Source organism: Condylostylus longicornis, unplaced genomic scaffold (assembly GCF_029603195.1).
Source record: "Condylostylus longicornis isolate FDR11 unplaced genomic scaffold, ASM2960319v2 ptg000072l, whole genome shotgun sequence".
Classification (NCBI taxonomy): Eukaryota; Metazoa; Arthropoda; class Insecta; order Diptera; family Dolichopodidae; genus Condylostylus; species Condylostylus longicornis.
In genome coordinates, this window is record NW_026578040.1 from 2291744 (window position 1) to 2304294 (window position 12551).

Here is a 12551-nt window from a genome sequence, read left to right on the forward strand (position 1 = left end):
CCCAACCCCAACCTTTCTGTTGGTTTTCGACATATCGGTTTAAGTATTAAGATACGTTAGTCTCACAACAATAATATTTTTAGTCTATAAGTAAAATAAATTAAATTTCATTCAAAACTTGCATTATATTATATGCCATAAGATTTTAGTTTATAAGTTTCAATTTTAAAATCAAGTTAAAATGATTAAGTTCGAGTTTTAAAAGATATATTCAATTTTGTAAATTATTATGGATAAGAAAAGCAAATAATTGAAAAATATTGAAATTAAGAAAAAATCGCTTAAAATAATTAAATTCTGACTTAAAATATTTCGACTTAAATTGCTTACTCTAATATTTCACTTCAATTGTCATATTTCAATTAACTTTAGCGAAACTAAAATTTTAATTTGTAACTTATACCGATCAAGTTGTATGTATAGTCTCTTATGTAGCAAATTTTAAACAAGTGCACCCCTGATCATTATTAGAAAATACAATTTTTTCATGATATTTTAATTAAATAATACTGTAGAGCATAAAGTGATCAAAATGTGAATTAAACTTTTATGAATTTTTTACTAATAGAACATTTTATTTACATTTGAAAATTATGTTTTGATAAAAACCTTAATTTATTATAAAATTTTAATTGATTTCATCGTCGCTTTTAATTGATTCACTATGACATTTTACTTTACAACGAATTCTTGAATGCTATATTTTTAGCGTATTAAACAAATTACAAAAAAAATTGTTTATAAGTTTTATTCTGCCCATATGTCATTTTATAAATATTTTTTAAACTAATCTTTGAAAGAAACATATTTCTATTGAAGAAAAATCTTACCTTCCTCCTGTTTTCTTAAAAGTTAGAAACTCTCAGAGTTTTGTAGCAATGCCTTTTTTTAAAGCCAGAACGGAAATCTCAGTTCCTTGGAACCACATTTTTCCATATTCATTCATGATGCTATACGATTGAATCATTTAGTGAATTTTAAAAATTTGAAGGATTTAGATAATATTCTGCCAACTTACTCTGAACCTGTAAACTTTTTTTAAATAAAGTTATTTCATTTAAATGATTAAGGAAAATGTGCTGCTTTACAAACCGTACATTTGATTCATTTTTATTTCTTTACACTTCATATTATTTTCTCATAAATTTGCATAATTTTTTCAAAATAAAAATAAAAAGAAAAATAAAACAGGCAATGATGCATTTTTGACTTGAGTTTGTACACAACCTCAATTTTTCTAATATCCATAATAACATTAATGTTGTATAATCCAAAATCTCAATATATCTTAAAAGTTTTATTATTGATATTTTACTGGTAAGTTAATAAATTTCGAAAAGAAAAGATAAATGTCTCAACATAATATCAGCAACATTATTAACAACATTACCATAATCATTCAAATCATCATCGCGTAGTAAATATCAATAATCAATTTAATCAATATCAATAATGGAATCACTATAAAATGAATTTGTAATATTGATAACAAGATTGTTATATTTTCTTCTTTAAATTCTTATATACGAGTATGCATTCATATACCAGTTGCACTACTGAAGAGTCTCATAAATTTTTTTCTGTGTTCAATATTTTGCTTTTCTGTGTCACTATTTAGAGTTTTACGGTCTTAATCGAATGATAAATATCCATAGCTTCTTTTCTTTTTTTTTTCTTTAGTAAAATTGGTTATCCCACTGTGACATAAGGAAAATGTTTGAAATAAAATTAAGTGCAGATTATTAAGGAATGGCTTTATGGAGATATGTGTATCTGTTTGCCATAAAATGCCATCAGATATAACGATGCATGCTGATTACTAACATCAATTTTAATTTTTTTTTTCTCCCACTTTTTCTAACTTTTCTTTTAATTAAAATATATGTTGTGCGTTTAATCAACAAAATTATTCAAATATGTAATAAGGTAAAAATATGTGAGGAAGAGCTGAAAAGAAGTTGAAAAAGGCTTTAACATAAAGAAATTTTTTTATTCTTGTAATTTAAATAATCTTTAATTGATTAACGTATTTATATACATATATATATTAGAAACGAATAGACCATATGGTTATGTAACAGCGCAGCTCTTTAGTGTTTTTTTTTTATTTTTTACATCAAAGAATTTAAATTAACTGTTGATGTTGGAATAACTTACTAAGATTTTTCTTATTTACGCAACTATATATTTTATTTGTTGCATTCAAAAAATTGTCTTATTTCAGTTCTAAATCTAAATAAAATCTGCATTTATGGAGATTTAGTATCTAAAATACGGACATTATAATTTGAAGTGTCAAAATTTCTAACGTCTGTATTTTCCAAGTTAACAAACTTTTCTATTAATTAAAAAATCTAAATACTTAAAATTATATAATATTGAAAATATTATAAAGTGCAATAACTATAACATCGAATTAAAATATAAAATATGACATACAATGTAATTTGCAGAATAGGCTCATGTTTGAGATTTTAAAATTGATCAAACTGTGTTAAGAAAATGAAACTTGTGTAATGTAACGTCATAAAGAATGGAAGTTATGATTTTTCTTGCAAGTTTTGAGCTTTAAAATATGTGTACATAATGAACAAAATTACAAAAATAAAATTTTCGTTTTCCGCATAGGATAGAAAATAAAATACTTTTAAATTTTGGAAATTCTTCTGTTAAATTACGAACTCTGCAAATTCGTTAGTACGATTATAATTTCCTGTTTTCATTCAGTAGAAAATTTTTTTATGAATTATGGAAAATGAAGAATCTTGAAGCTTTCTTGAAAAGCTTGAGTTTTTTTTAAAGAAGTGACAATTTTTATTCCTTTGTATAATTGTAAAATGTTACAAATCGGTTGTGTTAAATTCTACATACACTGGTGGCCAGCTAAATAAGACACCCTAGCTAATATTAATTTTGAGACATACTGCCTTCCTCTCTCAGAATTTCAAAAGCATTGGTTAATAATTTTTTTGATATTAGCTTACAGAATTTAAAAAAAAGTTTTGCAGATAACGGAAGTTTTTGTTTTCGATATAACAGACACCTTAAATTAACTGGTTCACTTACTGTGGAATAAGACAGTGTGGAAAGTAGCAATTATTTTAATAATTTTTGAAAGTAAAAGCTAACACTCATTAAGTTTTTGGAATTTTAGAGCTTCTATATTAAAAAGAAATAAATTTTGCTAAGAAATATTGTGGAAGTATTCATAAAATAGGAAAATGGGGAGAGAAAAACACTGAACTCCAGATGAAAGGCGGTTAAGTTGTAGTATGTTTGAAAAATGTACTAATAATAGCCAAATTTTGACCCTGGTTGGAAGATTTCATTGTTTTGTACAAAACCAACAATTTTTTGGAAAAGTTATAAAGCTTAAATCAAAAAAAACAACGGTCAAAAAAAATAGAACTATAGTACGTTTAAGTAAAAAAGATTCTTTTCTTACTCTTTTACCAAGATTCGGCAACAGCCGAAAGAAGATTTAAATTTAGAAGTGTCTATGAGAACTGTTAGAAGACGTTTATTAGACGCAGGACTCAGACGGTGCATTGCCAAGAAGAAACGTCTTGTGTCTTTAAAAAATATAAAACATTGCTTAGAATTTGCAAAAAGAAAAACCATTTTTATAATGGAAAAATATATTGCGGATTGATGAAAGTAAGTTTAATAGAGTCTATAGTACTATGTAAGTGCTATGTTTCTCGTCGGAAAAATGAGTCTTGCAATCAACTCTATTCTCTAGCACGGTGGTAAACATTAAAATTTCCTGTTTTAATTTGTAAAAATTGCGGTGTCTTATTTAGCTGGCCACTAGTGTACGTACACCAAAGTTATCATAAAAATACTCATAAACGACTTGAAATCTTTATATACAACTGTAGCTGTTCGTAACATGTAAATTTCAAATAACAAGCTACTTTTTGAACTTCTTTTTTTTTATTTTTTTCATTTTTTGAAAAAATTTACAAGAAGACCAGTTACATAACCTGCTACTCTTATCTAAAAATTTTTAACTTGTATTATACTTCGAGCATTTACCCATTAACTATTCAATAATAAAGAACAAAAACAACAAAAAATATATTTAAAAAGCGTAAAAATTGAAAACTCTTTTTAGCGGTCACATTCTTATCTTTATCTCGCATATTCATCCATTCATTCATACATCATTAAAAATATAGTATTACTAAAATACAAAGAATAAAAAAATGAAAATTTAAATTCATGTATGACAAGTACTTACCTATACATATCAGAGGCGTAGGTTTCATTCATTCAACGAAATAAGTACTTTCCCTGGAATTTGGATCTATAAAAAAATTCATTTAAACTCATCAAATCAACCTAATTTTTTAACATAAAATGTTGCTCTTACATCATCATGCCAACAATTTTGATCAATGCTCTACTTACATCACAATTAATAGCATATAAACATTAAACAAAATATTTTCCTGTTATAAGAGAACCCATGAAATAAAACCATGAAATGTATAATAAAAAGTGGGTACAATTTCACCATAGTTTACTGAATTGATCATAGTTGATCTTACTATCATACCGCAATATAAAAAATCTGATGTGGTCAGCACATAACCGACCGTATTGTGTATTGTCTAGTTAAATGAAAGTGTTACAGAATATTATAACAATGTCTGTTAAATACTTCTTTTCAATTTTTAGGACAATAGTAAGCTTATAGTTAACATACCTAAAAAAATGTAAACTTGGCTCTTAGTAGAGTTTCGCTTTGTGCTACCCGAATTCCCTGAAATGCTCGCCAGTTAGTTTCGGTAACAACCAGAACTCAAATATCAAATTTCAAGAAATTCCATCAATTCGTTTTGTAGATATGGTGAAAAATGTAAAATCGGCCCGCAGATCAGTTTTCGGGCACTGATCTTTCCAAAAAATTTACATGTTCATTGTTTTAATACGAGGAATTCAAATATTAAATTTCAATGAAATGGGTTGATTATTTCTCTTTATATACACAAAAATGTATATTTGGCCCGTAGTAAACGTCCAGTTGCTGATACCTGATTTCTTCCAAAAGTTAGGAATTTTCGCGGACGGTGGATCTGAGCTTATATATAAAATTTCAAGTAAATCGGTTGAATATTTTCTTCAAAATGTTCAAAAATGTAAAACAGGACCACTAAAAAGTGCAGTTCCCGAGGCCTGATATACCCCAAAAGTTGATCAATCCGTGCTATGGTGGAAATAAACTTACATATAAAATTTCATCAAAATCGGTCCAGCCGAACTTGAGATACACGCGTGCACACACAGATCGACAGACCGACAGGTTGCTAAAAATAGTTTACTTACACTTCCCTACTATGGAGAAGTACGTTCCCATCGAAAACTCGATATGCAAAATTTGTTGCCATCACATAACCTACCTATTGTTTACACAATACGGTCGGTAAAAATGATTTTAATGAAATAATGATTTGGATGTATACCTTTCTAAAAAATGTCAAGCTTCGTCACTGACACGTATTCACAAGCGTCAGGGTGTATGTAAAACCGTATTGTATGCAATACTTGGATGGAAAGAAGAAATTTTTTTGCACGCTTTTATCATTATGCACTTCTTAAAATACTCATAACGTAACAGTTTTCTTTTAATCATTATCAATATCATTGCTATTATAATCTGTCTGCAACAGGAACGGAGAGCAGTAACTCTCGACAACTTTATGTGTCTACATGGAAAATTATTTTTACTTATCTGTTTTTGTGTTATTGTTGTTTGTCTTGTTTGTCTTCAGCCAAAAAAAAAAGAGATTTCAATTTTGAACCCGTCGACAGTGATCCAAGCTTTGCGCCTCATATTTCATCAAAACAAAAAGAACCAAATCATAAAAAATAAATACATAAAATTAATATACTATAAGATAAGCATACATACATAACTTGTGTATTAAAATAAATTATTATCTAACAACATTATGATTGTTTGTGGATAGGCAGGTCTACCTAGGTTCATACGTGTGGTTCTAGAAATTCATTTTTCTTCAAATGAAATTCATTTTCCTTTTTGTTCAGTTTTTTTTCGTTTGTTTCTCTTGACCTAGAAGGAAATGAAATAAAAATACATCAAAAAAACAAAAACAAGAAAAAATTTGCATTCATTTGTGTTTAAGGCCGATTAATAGCCGAAATCAACTAAAAATTAAAAATACAATCTACCAAATCAATGGTTTGTAATGTGGCAATGTGAAACTTTGCATTTCGAGTAAAAAATTAACAAAACTAGGACCTCAAGGAACAAAAATTTTACACTTGACACTTTGATTATTTTGACAGGCGAAAATCCCGAAATGACTAAGTTAAATATTTTGGTTGTGTACGAAGAGCAATATGTTGAAGACCGAAATAATTTTTATTTTTTAAATCAGTTGGGAATGCTTTACAAATGGAATTTTAACATGAAAGATAGCGGTTTTTATGGTAATGTGTTTGTTTCTCTTTCTATTTATTATCTAAAGTGTTTTACTTTTGATTTAATAAACTTGAATAAATTACTATTTTTAAACTTATTAAATTATTTTGAGATATGAATAACAATTAATAATAATTTTCATAATTTATTTCTGTTTCCGGGATTGTGAAATTAATTATTTCACAATTTCGAAGATCCAAATAAATAGTTTGATTTAGTCCATCATACGTTGAGTGTCTGAATTTGTCTGCCCCCCTATACAATGAATGTTATCAATTTGAAATTTTTCTGGAGGAGGAACTTAATTACTATCGCTTAAGATACATATCTCAATTATTCTCCCTGTTTTTACTACATTTACCGCTGATTAAAAATTTTACATTTTTCTTATTGGAATTTTAAATTTATGTTTTTTGGAGGAAAAAATAGTGAAAATCATGGAAATGCGAATACCAAAAATAAAGTGCTCCTTAATTTTAGCAAAAAATTAATTTATTAAGGCTGCACACTGGAATGTATGATATTTGCAACTTAAGTTGTCATTTTTAATTACAAAAAAGTGGCGTTTTGTATTTCGGCCTTAAACCATAGTTCTGGAGCCTGAGTATTTTACAGTTTACAGAGATTCTTCAACGAATTTAATTGCCTGATTTCGTTTGTATGGTTAACATTTGATACCATTTCTAAAAAGTTGGCGATGTAATTTTCAACATTTATAAATACATAATATATGTATATATAATTATGTATTTTTTATTATTGCATACACTTGTACATAACATCATGACACAGAGCTGTGCATCATTTCGCAGTGAATAAAAAATGTGTGTTTCTTCAAATAGATTTTACAAAGTGATATCTCATGACATAAAGCATTTTTATTCGTCTATGTAAGTAAATGTATGTAAAGAAATTTATTACATACATATATGTATGTATCGTGTGTATATATAATTGAATGCTATAATTGCATGTATTTGAAGATTTAAATGTTTAGATTATTTTGCAAACAATACCAAATTGCCCTCTGTGTGTACGTGTACGAAAATAATATGGCTGTTGTAATTTTATTATTTCGTTTTTTTAATTTAATATTTTACAAATCATAAATCTTAAATTCACTTGTAACAAATTTAAATTTAAAATTTTTTTTTTCGTATTCTTTTCATTAAAAAGAATTTTCAAGAGAAAATCTCTTGGTAAAGACCAAAAATAAAATGAAAAAAAACATATTCACCTCTATCGGAAAATTAAAAGCACAACGTACATTCATACGTGCATTATACACACATTTAAAACATTATAAAAAACTCTATATTATATTAAAAAGTTTCTGTTCTAATATGCCAGATGGAGCATTCTTTTTTGTACTTGTTTAAAAGTTAAAAGGAAAAATACACTATTAAAAAAATTATTAAAATAGAATTGAAAATGAATTATGAGTCTTGTAAAATATAGGTGCGATACGCTTAGATGAAATAAAATTGTTCAACAATATTGTGTTCTTAAGAAGTCAAAGAGATGACCTCTTTATTGCATATTGTTGTAAAAAATCAAAAAATATGATGGAATGAATAGCAGTTTTGTTGAAACATCGAAAAAAAACAATCAACTAGTGAGATATAAATCACTTTTTAGCATTTTAAAAAAAAATTGAAATAGTTCAGAGTGAAACTACTCTGATTGTTTCCTTCTGACCGTATGTTCATTTACCAAACTTTTACATCTTTTAAGATAGAAAGTTGAAATTTGTATATGAATAGATCATTACCAGAAACTTATTTCTCTAAAAGAAAATTTTTATCTATCTTCCGCTCTCTAAAAGTTATAAACTCCCAAAAATCCAAAAAATACAAATGTTATAAACTCCCAAAAACCAAAAAAATACTAATGTTTAACTATTTATTGTACCGAATCCACAAAGATCTTTCAAATTCTGCAAGTGCAAAAAAATAACAACTGGCTTCTTTTAGCAGTATATAGCATAGTAAAATACATATGTATGTATTACAATCACGAAATGGCTTTCTTCTTTTCAAATTTTTGATACCATTTTTCTTCTAAGCGATAAACGTACGAACCTGAATTTGATATCTAATATCTAATACTTTAGAAGTTAATAAACAATTTATTTTGTAAGAAGGAATTTTTTTTCCAACCACACTATCTCCCAAGTTATCGCCTTTTTAAAATTTGTAAAATTTTAGTTTTCGGAGTTTTACATTTCCGAAACTGCAAGTATTTCCAAATTTATATAAAAGCAAAAAACGGGAGATAAATGCCATGTTTTAATAAAAAAAAATAATTATTTATCATATAAGTAAGTTATTAACCTGAGATTTGACCATTATGTTAACACGTTAATTAGCTAGTAGATTAATTTTTAAAAACATATTTCTAGTTGTTTAGGAAAAAGTTTACTTTATAAACAATTGATTTAACCCGAATTTATTTTTGCAAATATAACAACAAACAATTGAAAATAATGCCGAATTGAACATTGTCGTAAATTAATTAAAATTTGGGTAAATAAAATAAGATATTTAGATATCCTCCACTACTCTACAGTAAGGTTTACTATACTTTTGCTTATTAATTTTTTCATAAAGTTCAATTTATAAATAAAGTGGTTTAAATACATTGGAAATTAACATAAAGTTTCGGTTCGTAATTCACGTTAATTATAGTAAACTTCATTATGAATTTTCGAAAAAACTTCTTCGAAACTCTTATGAATCAGAAAAAACTTTTATATATATGTGTCTAACCCACAGAAAATTAACCAGTTCCAAAATGATTTTGAAACAAAAAGTAGAGTTAAAATTTTCGGTCTTGAATAATCCTTTCTTTTATGTTGTTGTATTTGAGGGTATTTACGAATATTGTACGCTCTTTGCGAATACCATAAGTTGGACTAAAATGATAATTATGTATAACACATGAATTCAATTATCGTTAATTATAACCTACTATGCGATTTAAAAATTCAAGAAAATGATTTTCGAACAAAATTTCCTCGCTCTAATAATGTTCCATCATCTGAAAATTCAATAGCACTTGAACTAATATTTAATACACAAAATGAAATAGAAAAAAAATAAAACAAAAAAGAAAACAAATATAAGTGATAAAAAAAAAATTATTTTTTTTGCGGATATTCATAAAAAGATTTTCTTTTAGGCTCGCAACACTTGAATTTAGGTTCCAATTTTTTTTTGTCTTTCAATTTTTTGTTTTATTTTGCACTTGAATATTACTTTAATATTGAAAAAAAAGCAACCAACTGAAATTTTTAACTTCAAAGTCTAGTTGAAAGAACAGACTTTACTTATAATTTATGTACTTATGTTTATATTTTATCAAATAAAGTTCAATAGGCCATTACTAAGGAAAAAAACAAAAACAGCCAACAACTGCAAACATTTGGGTATAAAAAAAGTCTCACTCTCGCACATTTTTACCTTAAGGCGCCGTGGAATTTTCTTTTTGCTTTTTCTTTCTGACTGTAATATTTTTCATATATGCATACACTTACAGTTAAATACATATTACATAAGTACTTTAGGTTTTTAATGTGGCAAATGCATTTAAAACGAAATTGCAAGCTGTAACTGTTAACTTCGTACAATTTTTATTTTGTTTTTGTTCTTTTATTTTTGTATCTTGTAATTTAAACACTAACAGGAAAAATAGCCATTCTTTATGTAAATTATATAAAGATGAATGTGTATAAATAAAAAATTATGCAATTTTTAACATAAAAATTGAAGAACAAAAAAATAAAAGACAACTATTCACAATATCTGTGCTTCAATATCTCACATTAGAAATGCGTTCTAATCACAAATTTAAAAAGGATCTTTGTTTATTTTTGTTTTTATTTTTGATTTTTTGAAGAGTTCATTTAATAAATTTCCTATATTTACGTATATAAGAGCTATAAGTATGTACATATGTGTGCAAATTATCTGATTAGGATTTGAATTCCACAAAAAAAATTGAATATTTTCTCCTTATGATTGATTTTTTTCTCGTTAATTTTTAGCAAATACATATTTCATTTAGTTTTATAATAAAATCTCAATAGTTTGTAAAGAAAATAATTTTACAGTATAAAAATATTTATTATGCAGGTACCGATGAACTCTTATGCTTCACCACATACAAATTAATGATAGGTTGCACTATTTTTATGCCAATTCTTATTCAATAATTTACGTACATATGTGCGTGTTTCGCTGAAATATTATTAATATACAAAAATTTATTTTGTCAACGGACTTATATATAAATAAATTGCATTAGTTAGGAGACAAAGCTCTTTAATAGCTAAAGAAAATTGGTTTCATTCATAACTTACTGGTTTATAAGGACAGCGATTATAAATAAAAATCCTTTATCAAATCACGCACAAATAGTAATTTATAAAGTTGAAATAGCCATGTGTATAATTTTTATTTGTTTATTAATTTATTTAAATTATATTTCAAAAGAATTTTAGAAATTTTTTTATTGTTGCCAAAAGTTCAATTACCAAATTGTTCAAGAGTAATTGTCAAGTTATTATAATTGGGAAATTTTAACATTTACTTTTTAAAAATTTTATAATTTGAATAAATCTGCATACCATATTTCACAAAAATTCATTTTTATTAAAACGATATTACTTAAGATCCTTAATCAAAGAATGAGTATATAAATGAAATGGCAAACTGAACGTGAGTTGTGTACAATGTTCATAATAAAATATATTGAGCATTGTATACAACGCGAAATTTACAAATATCTTTATATAAAAAAATATTTAAAAACATTTAAGGAAGTAAACCTGCATTAGAAGGAATACAATTTCTTCTTTTTATTATTTAATTAACCAGCATTTTTTGAAAAAAAGTGATAAAGCTTGTAAGGGAAAGTCGTAATAAATTTGAAATTTTTATATTTGTGAATTTAATATTTGTGCAAAATTAGAATAGGAACACTTAATTTTACGAGATTACATTATTTCCGGGTGAAGAAATAAATATTCGAATATAATGTACATATTATTATATTATTACAGCAAAATCATAAGCTATACACAAGGTATGTATATGTAAGAAATAACTTGAAAAATATGTTGGTCCTAAAAGTATGCAAATTTTTCATTTATGTGCATGTATAATAAACTACTGCTGCAATTTTCTATTTTTGGTTATATTGTATATCTTTAAAGGAAACCATAGATTAGACAAATTGGTCCAAAATATGCTCCCATAGTTGTAACACGCAAACTGTTAAAGTTATATAAGTTTCAGAAGAAGTTTTTTAAAATTAAATCGTAAAAAAATGAATTTGAATTTCTAATAAAAAAAAAACTTAAAAAACGCATTTTTTACACACAAGAATTCATTAGGAATAAATATATTTTGTTTTATACTTGGTTACTTTACGCCTGAAAATTATACTGCAATAAAATTGATTTGAACTTGACATTGAAGAACATTTGCAATTATTACTTCTAACGAGTGATATTTTTATTAGTTGTTTTTTCTTGTTTTTGACACTTACATTATTATTCATTATCTGAGTAATAATGATTTTGATAGCTGGCAACATCAAAAAAATTCAGTCTGGTTTACCGTTTCACTAAAATAGAAAAACTAAAGCCCAAATAACAATTAAATTCAAGATTTGGATCTGAGAATTAGTCAGCGAGATAATGTGCTCTGAAACTTTATATTTTTCTGTGGAGCATCTGTAGTTTTTGAAATATACAACGAATGATCGATGACATATCGGACGGAATTTACCAAACAAATGCTTAAAATTTAATGCCGTGGACAATTTTTTTATTTTAATATAGATCATAATATTATACATAAAATAGTTAAAATGTCAAAAATAATTTATCAATTCGAATAAAAATTAAAAGTGAAAAATCCTTTACCATATTTAAATATTTTACCACATTATATAGAGAAACTTCTCTTTAGTTTACAGTTATTTTGTCGTAAGTGCATACTTAAATACAAAATAATAATGTTTTATCATTATCATTTTATATTGAGTAGTTTAGCGTGTGATCCTAATATTTTTTCCAAATCAGTATACATATGTA

General features: G+C 25.9%; 1 protein-coding gene across 1 annotated transcript in view; it reads left to right on the forward strand.

Annotated features, from left to right (window-relative positions):
* The window catches only part of LOC129612344 (laminin subunit alpha-1), a 163217-nt gene that overhangs the window by 97784 nt on the left and 52882 nt on the right, over positions 1–12551 (forward strand). The window lies entirely within an intron of this gene.